Source organism: Arachis hypogaea, chromosome 17 (genome assembly GCF_003086295.3).
Source record: "Arachis hypogaea cultivar Tifrunner chromosome 17, arahy.Tifrunner.gnm2.J5K5, whole genome shotgun sequence".
NCBI lineage: Eukaryota > Viridiplantae > Streptophyta > Magnoliopsida > Fabales > Fabaceae > Arachis > Arachis hypogaea.
The window spans coordinates 112,116,355-112,127,482 of NC_092052.1; the positions used below are offsets into that span (position 1 = coordinate 112,116,355).

The 11,128-nt window shown below is 36.3% G+C and overlaps 1 non-coding gene across 1 annotated transcript; it reads left to right on the forward strand.

Moving 5' to 3' along the window:
* The first annotated feature begins 556 nt into the window (after positions 1-556).
* LOC112768511 (small nucleolar RNA R71) lies at positions 557-664 on the forward strand. Its single transcript, XR_003185929.1, has one exon. It is a non-coding gene; the product is annotated as a small nucleolar RNA R71 (small nucleolar RNA).
* The last annotated feature ends 10,464 nt before the right edge of the window (positions 665-11,128 follow it).

The window sequence follows — 11,128 nt, forward strand, 5'->3', positions numbered from 1 at the left end:
TTGTTCAGAGTTCTCTGTCTGTTGCTGAGTGGATGATGGAAAAGGTTTATTATTGTTAAACCTGTTTCTTCCACCATTATTAAAGCCTTGTTGAGGCTTTTGATCCTTCCATGAGAAATTTGGATGATTTCTCCATGATGAGTTATAGGTGTTTCCATAAGGTTCACCTAAGTAATTCACCTCTGCTATTGCAGGGTTCTCAGGATCATAAGCTTCTTCTTCATAAGAAGCCTCTTGAGTACTGTTGGATGCAGCTTGCATTCCATTCAGACTCTGAGAAATCATATTGACTTGCTGAGTCAATATTTTATTCTGAGCCAATATGGCATTCAGAGTATCAACTTCAAGAACTCCCTTCTTCATAGGCGTCCCATTACTCACAGGATTCCTTTCAGAAGTGTACATGAACTGGTTATTGGCAACCATGTCAATGAGTTCTTGAGCTTCTGCAGGCGTTTTGTTTAGGTGAATGGATCCATCTGCAGAAGTGTCCAGTGACATCTTTGATAGCTCAGATAAAACCATCATAGAATATATCCAGGATGGTCCATTATGAAAGCATGTCAGAAGGACACTTTTTGGTCAACTGTTTGTATCTTTCCCAAGCTTCATAGAGGGATTCACCTTCTTTCTGTTTGAAAGTTTAAACATCCACTCTAAGCTTGCTCAGCTTTTGAGGAGGAAAGAACTTGGCTAAGAAAGCCATGACCAGCTTATCCCAAGAGTTCAGGCTATCTTTAGGTTGAGAGTCCAACCATATTCTAGCTCTGTCTCTTACAGCAAAAGGGAAAAGCATGAGCCTGTAGACTTCAGGATCTACTCTATTAGTCTTAACAGTATCACATATCTGCAAGAATTCAGTTAAGAACTGAAAAGGATCTTCAGATGGAAGTCCATAAAACTTGCAGTTCTGCTGCATCAGAGAAACTAATTGAGGTTTCAGCTCAAAGTTGTTTGCTCCAATGGCAGGAATGGAGATGCTTCTTCCATGTAAATTGGAATTAGGTGCAGTAAAGTCACCAAGCATCCTCCTTGCATTATTATTATTTTCGGCTGCCATCTACTCTTCCTGTTCGAAAATTTCTGAAAGGTTATCTCTGGATTATTGTAATTTAGCTTTTCTTAATTTTCTCTTCAGAGTCCTTTCAGGTTCTGGATCTGCTTCAACAAGAATGTTCTTGTCCTTGCTCCTACTCATATGACAAAGAAGAGGGTACATAAAAATAATAATAATAGAGATCCTTTATACCACAGTATAGGGATCCCTTTGTGAGTGGGAGAAAAGAGGGAGACAAAGAATGTAATGTAATGGAAGAAACACAACTGTGAGGAGGGTAGAGATGTGAGATGAGATGTTAGTAGATGAATAAATAAATAGAATAAGATGGGAGAGGGAGAATTTTCGAAAATAATTTTTGAAAAAATGGTTAGTGATTTTCGAAAATAGTTTTTGAAAAAGGTTAGTAATTTTCGAAAAATTTTGAAATCAAAAATAAAAATAATTAGTTAATTAAAAAGAAATTTTTGAAAAAGAGGGAAGATATTTTCGAAAATTAGAGAGAGAGAGTTAGTTAGGTAGTTTTGAAAAAGTTAAGAAACAAACAAAAAGTTAGTTAGTTAGTTGAAACAAATTTGAAAAGATAAAAAGTTAGGAAGTTAGAAAAGATATTTTGAAAATTTTTTTGAAAAAGGTATGATGAGAAGATATTTTTGAAAAGATATGATAGGAATTAGTTTTGAAAAAGATTTGATTTTTAAAATCACAATTAATGAGTTGATTCACAAGAAATCACAAGATATGATTCTAGAACTTAAAGTTTGAATCTTTCTTAACAAGCAAGTAAGAAACTTGAAATTTTTGAATCAAAACATTAATTGTTAATATTATTTTCGAAAATTTTGATAAAGATAAGAAAAAGATTTTTGAAAAATATTTTGAAAAAGATTTTTGAATTTTTCGAAAATAATGAAAAAGGTATGATTTTTGAAAAAGGTTTTGAAAAAGATAAGATTTTCAAATTGAAAATTTGGTTTGACTCATAAGAAACAACTAAATTTTAAAAATTTTGAAAAAGTCAATTCAAATTTTCGAATTTGATGAGGAGAAAAAGGGAAAAATATTTTTTTTTATTTTTGAAATTTCTATGATGAGAGAGAAAAACAATGCAAATGATGCAATGCATGAGATTTTTAGATCAAAACAATGAATGCATGCAAGAATGCTATGAATGTCAAGATGAACACCAAGAACACTTTGAAGATCATGATGAACACCAAGAACATATTTTTGAAAAATTTTTAATGCAAAGAAAACATGCAAGACACCAAACTTAGAATTCTTTAATGCTTAGGCACTAAGAATTCAAGAATGCATATGAAAAACAAGAAAAGACACATAACATGCAAATGCAAAGATCAATCAAGAAGACTTACCAAGAACAACTTGAAGATCATGAAGAACACCATGAATGCATGAAATTTTCGAAAAATGCAAGATGCACATGCAAATGACACCAAACTTATAACATGACTCATGACTCAAACAAGAAACACAAAAAATATTTTTGATTTTTATGATTTTCAAAATTTTTTTTCGAAAATTATTTGTAAAAAAAATAAGGATTCCAAAATTTTTAATATGAATTCTAGGAATCTTGCATTCTTAGTCTAAAGCTTCAGTCCAGGAATTAGACATGGCTCACTAGCCAGCCAAGCTTTCAATGAAAGCTCCGGTCCAAAACACTAGACATGGCTCAATGGCCAGCCAAGCTTCAGCAAACATAGATACCTCTCATGTATACAACAGCTGATATTTCATCCAACTTCATATACTTATGAGTGGAAGCTTCAGTCCAAAAGAATTTAGACATGGCTTTACAGCCAGCCAGGCTTCATATGCTTCATGAAACACTAGAATTCATTCTTTAAAAATTTTGAATAAAATTATAAAATTTTTGAAAACATTTTTATTTTAAAAAAAAAAAATTTTTTCGAAAACACAGGAGAAAATTTTTGAAAGATTTTTGAAAAATTTTTGAAAACTTTTTGAAAAGAAAACAAAATGAAAATTACCTAATCTGAGCAACAGGATGAACCGTCAGTTGTCCAAACTCGAACAATCCCCGGCAACGGCGCCAAAAACTTGGTATGCAAAATTGCTACTCAGGTTGTGAATTGTTGTTCGAAATTGATTCCCTGGAAATGGCACCAGAAACGGATGCACAGGACCATGGTCTAAACATATCTTCACAACTTCGCATAACAAACCAGCAAGTGCACTGGGTCATGCAAGTAATACCTTACATGAGTAAGGGTCGAATCCCACGGAGATTGTCGGTATGAAGCAAGCTATGGTCACCTTGTAAATCTCAGTCAGGCAGATATCAAATGGTTATGGAGTTTTCGAAAATAATATAATAAAATAGGGATAGAAATACTTATGTAATTCATCGGTGAGAATTTCAGATAAGCGAATGGAGATGCTTTCGTTCCTCTGAACCTCTGCTATCTTCATCCAATCAGTCTTACTCCTTTCCATGGCTGGCTTTATGTGATACATCACCATTGTCAATGGCTACTTTCGGTCTTCTCTCGAGAAAATGATCCAAATGCCCTGTCACGGCACGGCTAATCGTCTGAAGGCATCACCCTTGTCAATGGCTTCATCTTATCCTCTCAGTGAAAATGGTCAACGCACCCTGTCACGGCACGGCTATTCATCTGTCGGTTCTCGATCATGCTGGAATAGGATTTACTATCCTTTTGCGTTTGTCACTAACACTCCGCAATCGCGAGTTCGGAGCTCGTCACAGTCATTCATTCATTGAATCCTACTCGGAATACCACAAACAAGATTTAGACTTTCCGGATTCTCTTGAATGCCGCCATCATTCTAGCTTACACCACGAAGATTCTGATTAAGAGATCTAAGAGATACTCATTCAGTCAAAGGTAGAACGGAAGTGGTTGTCAGGCACTCGTTCATAGGGAATGATGATGATTGTCACGTTCATCACATTCAGAGTGAAGTACGAATGAATATCTTAGAAGCGAAACAAGATGAATTGAATAGAAAACAGTAGTACTTTGCATTAATCTTTGAGGAACAGCAGAGCTCCACACCTTAATCTATGGAGTGTAGAAATTCTACCGTTAAAAATACATAAGTGAAAGTCCAGGCATGGCCGAGAGGCCAGCCCTCAAACGTGATCTAAGATAGCATACAACTGATCAAAGATACCTAATACAATAGTAAAAGGTCCTATTTATAATAAACTAGCTACTAGGGTTTACAGAAGTAAGTAATTGATGCATAAATCCACTTCTGGGGCCCACTTGGTGTGTGCTTGGATCCTTCTTGGAGTTGAACGCCAGTTTTTGTGCCAGTTTGGGCGTTCAACTCTGGTTTTGGATCCTTTTCTGGCGCTGGACACCAGATTTGGGCAGAGAGCTGGCGTTGAACGCCAGTTTGCGTCCTCTAAACTTGGCCAAAGTATGGACTATTATACATTTCTGGAAAGCCCTGGATGTCTAATTTCCAACGCAATTAGAAGCGCGCCATTTCGAGTTCTGTAGCTCCAGAAAATCTACTTTGAGTGCAGGGAGTTTAGAATCCAACAGCATCAGCAGTCCTTCTTCAACCTCTGAATCTGATTTTTGCTCAAGTCCCTCAATTTCAGTCAGAAAATACCTGAAATCACAGAAAAACATACAAACTCATAGTAAAGTCCAGAAATGTGAATTTAACATAAAAACTAGTGAAAACATCCCTAAAAGTAACTAGATCCTACTAAAAACATACTAAAAACAATGTCAAAAAGCGTATAAATTATCCGCTCATCAGCTGCCAAGAGGAAGAGGTTGAAATTGAAGAAGCTTGCAAAGAGGTGGTAATTATCAGAGAAGAGCATAAGAGAGTGGAGCTTGCAATTTCATTAAAAACACCTCCCCCTAAGTTGCCATCATCCTTCACAACATTCAAGTGGGTAAAATTCATATCCCATAGCTTTCTAATCCCACTTGAATATGGGCTACTGGAGACGGATGGTCAACTTAGAGCTCTTTGTGGCATTAAGAGTAAGAGGAAGATGGCCATTTGTAAGAATTGTCCTGCAAGGTTCATTATGGTTGGAAGCTTTAAGTTTAAACGCAAAGGTTGGTGTAAAGCTCAACTGAATGGGTCTAGGAAGTTGTTTGGCCGCTTTAGTGAGAATTCAGATTGCTTGCTACCCGGATGGAATCATAAGGATCAACACAAAGACGGGTGTAAAAGCAAAGTTTGGGATCCCGGAGGCCATTGGAATTACAAACATTGGTGGAGATTCCTGGATCAGTACAAGCACAAGCCACCATAACAAAGGACTCCCCAAATGTCCAACTTAAGGACTTTAACTAAAAGTGCTAGGTGGGAGACAACCCATCATGGTATGATCGTTCTTTTTAATTTTTATTTAGTTTTATTTGTTTTTGAATTTTATTTTATTTTGTTATATTGAACCTGGAGTTTTGCATCACATTCATATTAACACTACATTCTGTATTTTTCAGATTACAAAAAAAAAAAAAAAAAAGTGCCACGCGACGCGACCGCATCAGCAACGCGTCCGCGTCGCAAGGAGAGAAGAGAAAATAAAACGAACAGAGAGTCACGCTGGAGCGAGGCTGGAGGCATGCCAGTGGCACAATTCGTCCCACGCGACCGCGTTGTTGACGCGTCCGCGTCGCAGGGGAATACTGGCCTCCCACGCGATCGCGTGCCCCACGCGTCCGCGTGACCTGAAAATCGACGTCAACCAGGTGCATGGCCGAAAGTTGAGCAGGAGTTGGGCTGGACTCGTGCTGGTAGCCCAAGCCTCACCACGCGAACGCGTGCCTCACGCGTCCGCGTCATATCCCATGATGGTCACTCACGCGATCGCATGCCCCACGCGATCGCGTCACCCAGAATTTTGGCAAAAAGAGTTTCGAACAGAGAGTTGCGCGACCACGAGGCTACACTCGTGCCAATCGCACAAAATTGGCCACGCGATCGCGTGACCCACGCGTCCGCGTCACCTGACCTTATCACACACCACACGACCGCGTCACTCACGCGATCGCGTCACAGGCAGCGCACAGAATATCCAGATCAGCCAATTTTCTTATCTTTTCTTCCCTAATCCTTATTTTTCTTCTCTTTTCTTATTTCTTTCTTCTTCCTTTCTTATTTTCTTTCACTTCCATTATATTTTATTTCATTTATTTGCATACTTTCATTCATTGCATTATTTTTATTGGTGTTAGAATTTTATTTGAGTCATTATTTCTCATTATATGTTTGACAATTATTATTATCTTCTTTAAAGGATTGCTTGCATATTCACTGTAATACTTTCTATACCTTCTTCACCATGCATGCTATGTGTTTGTGAAAAAGCTCATATGGCATTATGCACTTCTCTATGTTATTCTACTATTCAATGCTTGCTTTTCATAAACTCCCTTTACTATTTTAATTGAATATAATTGTCAATACAAACATGGTAATTTATTACAAGTAATGCTTGGTCTATGCTACTCATGCCCTTTTCCGGCATGCCAATAAACACCCTACATCCACTTATCTTTCGATGCACTGGCTATTTTTCATTGTTGGCTTTTCACATGTACTCGAGAGCATGTGTTAATGTCAATTACATCCTAATGTGCATCCATCACCACTCTTCCATTCTCTTCCTTGCTATATATCTATTTGAATTTAATTTACTTTCTCTTCCCTTCTTTAGGATGGCCGCCAAGGAAGGAAAGGAGAAAGCTACTCCCAAACCGCCGGCAAGGAAAGGAACAAAAAGAGCCCAGCTAAGAAACCACAACCCCCATCCACTTGCACATCTTAGCATGCACCGAGGACGGTGCAATCTTTAAGTGTGGGGAGGTCGATACCGATCTCCATGGGTTAGTTATTTCTTGACTCAACACCAAATTTTTATTTTATTTGTTTGTTCATTGTTGCATTTGCATGTTTGATTGCATATTTGTTTAATTTTGTGCACATTTTACCACTTGGTTGAAGTAATATTTTCTTTTTCAAGAAACCTTTTAGAGCATTTCACTAATTTGAATAAAATTTAATATTACACTTGTTTGAAGAAATATTATACTGGAACATGGTTTAGAGCTTGCACACAGAAAACTTGTGAGATTTTGAGCCTATTTAAATTGGTTGCATTTTTCAACCAATATTTTATTTTTAGTGTATTTTTCTCTCTAAAATTGTGATCTTTGTCTTGTTTAATTCTATATTTTCATGGTTTGATGTATGCATGCACTTATATGATTGAGGCCTTTGTTTCACTGAGCTTACATACCCATATGGCCTTTACCCTTCATTATCCCTTGCAAACCAATTTGAGCCTATTATACCCCTTTGTTCTTTACTTTAGCACATCATTAACTCTAAGCGGAAAATAATAATGTCCTTAATTTGAATCCTTGGTTAGCTTAGACTAGTGAGAGTGCTCATGAATTAAGTGTGGGAAAAAGTGGGTTTGGAAACAATTGGTTTAAGAATTGGGTATTATATATCTTTTGAAAACAAATGTTTAGAACATGGTTCATGCATTCAATAAATTAATCATATGCATTGAAAAAAAAATATATATATATATATATATATATATAAAAGAGAGAGAAAAAGAAAAGAAAAAGAGCAAATAAGTAAAAGGAGACAAAAATGTCCCAAAATATGTGGTGAAAGCAATGCATATGAGTTGTACTTGAAATTAGAATGCATGAATATGTGAAAAACATGGTTGATGGATAGTTGGATGTTGTATTATGATTACATGGACTGTTTAAGTTAGGTGGAAAGTTTAAGTTAATTAAGGATTCAGATTTTAGTCCACTTGGCCAAATACAATCCTACCTTGACCATAATCCCATTACAACCCTTAAAAGACCTCTTGATATGTGTATCTGTGCATTAAATTTATGTTGATTGTTAGATAAAGAGCAAGCCTTAGAAAGCAAGGTTAGTAGAGAATTGAGAGATCGAACCTTAAACACCTGAGTGATTAGAGTGTATACACTACCAGTAAAGGTTCGATGCTCAATTCCTTGTTCCCTGCTTTCATAAGCTATTTTCTTCTTGCAAGTCTATTTGTGCTTCATTTTTATGATTTGAATTAGTGAAATCCAGTTCATATTTGTTCTTGAAAGATTTGTTTATTTTTAACCAAGTAAGTAGAAACATCTTAGCATGTAGTTACATTCATAGGTTGCATTTCATACTCTTTATCATTCCTCTTCATCTTTATAGTTTCTCTTGAGCTTAGCATGAGGACATGCTATTGTTTAAGTGTGGGGAAGTTGATAAACCACTATTTTATGGTTTATCTTGTGCTCAATTGAGTGGTTTTTATCTACTCTTTACCCACTTATTCATACTATTTGCATAGTTTTATATTTCCTTCCTAATTATGTGTTTTGATTGAAAACATGCTTCTTTGATCTTATATTTGCTTATTATTAATCCTCTCTTATTACCATTAGATGCCTTGATATGTGTGTTAAGTGTTTTCAGATATTATAAGGCAGGAATGGCTTGGAGGATGAGAAGAAAGCATGCAAAAGTGGAAGGAATACAAGAAGTTGGAGAAATTGCTAAGCTGCCTGACCTCTTCGTACTCAAACGGCTATAACTTTAGCTACAGAGGTCCAAATGATGCGGTTCCAGTTGCGTTGGAAAGCTAACGTCCGGGGCTTCGATTTGATATATAATATGTTATTGTTCCCTTGACGCTAGGAGACGCGACCGCGTGATCCATGCGACTGCGTCGCAGTGACGGAAATCCAGCGTGGCAAAATTCGAAACCAGCGAATTCTGGACTGATTCTGACCCAGTTTGCGGCCCAGAAAACACAGATTAGAGGCTATAAAGTGGGGGACTGCATCCATTCATGAGGGCTCTCACATTCACAATTTTAGGAGTAGATGTAATTTTTAGAGAGAGAGGTTCTCTCCTCTCTCTTAGGATTAGGATTTAGGACTTCTCTTAGTTTTAGGAGTGACTCTCAATCCCAGGTTCAATGTTCTTTTACTTTATATTTATCTCTTACTTTCAGATACTTTAATGCTTATATTAGTTATGTTGCCTATTTGGCTTATGCTACATTCATGTTATGATTTTCTTAATTAATATTATTTGAGGTATTTCAGATTTATGATTGCTTTCTTTTATTTATATAAATAATTTAGATTTTCCCCTTTTGGTCTTGGTTAAGAAATCAGTAACTCAACATTATCAAACTCAGCATAATTGATAATCGCTATCTTGCTAATTAAACTGAACTTCAATAATCCCAACTTTTTCTTAGGAAATAAATAGGATTCGAAGGTCAAACTAATTAGTCTCTTGACTTTCCTTTGGTTTAAAGGTTAACTAAGAGGAATTAAGATTCAACTTTCATTATTGTTTAGAGAGATAACCAAGCTGGACTTCCAATTTCTCATACCTTGCCAAAAGTTTATTTTACAGTTATATATTTATTTTATTTGCAATTTAAATTACTTGCTCCCTATTCTCAAAACCCCAAATTTACAATCTCCATAATCAATAATAAGAACATACTTCCCTGCAATTCCTTGAGAAGACGACCCGAGGTTTAAATACTCGGTTATCAATTTTAAAGGAGTTTGTTACTTGTGACAACCAAAACTTTTGTAAGAAAGGTTGATTGCTTGGTTTAGTAACTATACTTACAACGAGAGTTTTTATAACCTCTAAACCATCAATCTTCTGCTCTTTCAAAACTCCCATTCCACGTTAGGAGTTACGTTAATTAGATTAACGTGGCTGCTATCATGGTTCTTCCTTGCTTCCATTGTCCTGAAATCAAGCAATAGAGTGCATCAAAGTTCTAGTCCAAGTCATGGGAAATACAACATCCAATTTGTCATTAAATTCATGCAAAATCCTCATGAAATCATGTAAAGTGCACAATGTATGCTTGAATCAAGATGTAAGTGAATATCTACCCAAAACTAGCTTATTTTCTAAGGAAATGCATGAAACTCCCCTAAAAACAGTAAAGAAAAGGTCAGTGAAACTGGCCAAAATGCCCTGACATCAAAATGGCAAGCAAAAACCAAGGTAAAAAAAATACAATGTAAGCACAAATTTATGTCTTAGAATAAGACATTTTTCCTTAATACATATATATCTTATTCTAATGACTCTAATTTTGCTTTGTTTACAGCAAACCAAGGACTTGAAGTGTGCAACCCACTTGTTGAGTGAAAAATTTGGAAATATGAGCGAGAAAAAGAAAGCAATAGTTCGGGATTTAGGTTTTGGTGGACTGATGCACATCCCGCCACTAAGGGTGCATCACCAATTATTAAAGGAGTTTGCTAACTCCTTTAAACTCGGGAAAAACACACTAAAAACCGACTACGGTTCATTTAGAGTTTTACCCAGTACAATAGGGGCTGCGCTTGGGCTAAACGCATCAAGTAAATCATGAAACAAACATAGGTGTATATCAGTGATGTTGGGGTGTATATAGGGGATATTGGGGTGCATATGACTGATGTTTGAGTGATTTTCATTGTATGTTGTTTTCTTTTTTGTAGGAGATCTTTTTCCTATGAAGTCAGTTATAAGGAACTTTCTGAAGAGAACAAACAGATTTTTAGAAGATTCCAAGGGAAGACTCTAAAAAGTCTGACGGATGAGATGATGAGTATTGGTGTTGGCAATGAACAGGATCACCTCATGTTCAAGAGGATTTTCATCCTCTATATACAGATGGCGTTCCCGTTGCCAACCACAATTAACAAAATCTCTCCTGTGCACCTAGCTCCTATTTTCAAGATGGACAAAATAAAGGAGGGCAACTAGGGAGCACATGTTCTGAATTTCATCATCAAGGGCATCACTAATTACAATCTAAAAAAGAAGAAATCAATTGACGGCTGCCTATTTGTCCTGATGATAGTCTATTTCCATCTGTCAACAAAAAAGATAAGAAAGGAAAAGAAATAGTTGCACAACCATGGATTGTCAACTAGAATATAGAGCAGTTGGTTGAGAGGATGAGAGCTGAAATGGATGAACATATGGTAAGTGAACAAAATATCTTGGGTGTAT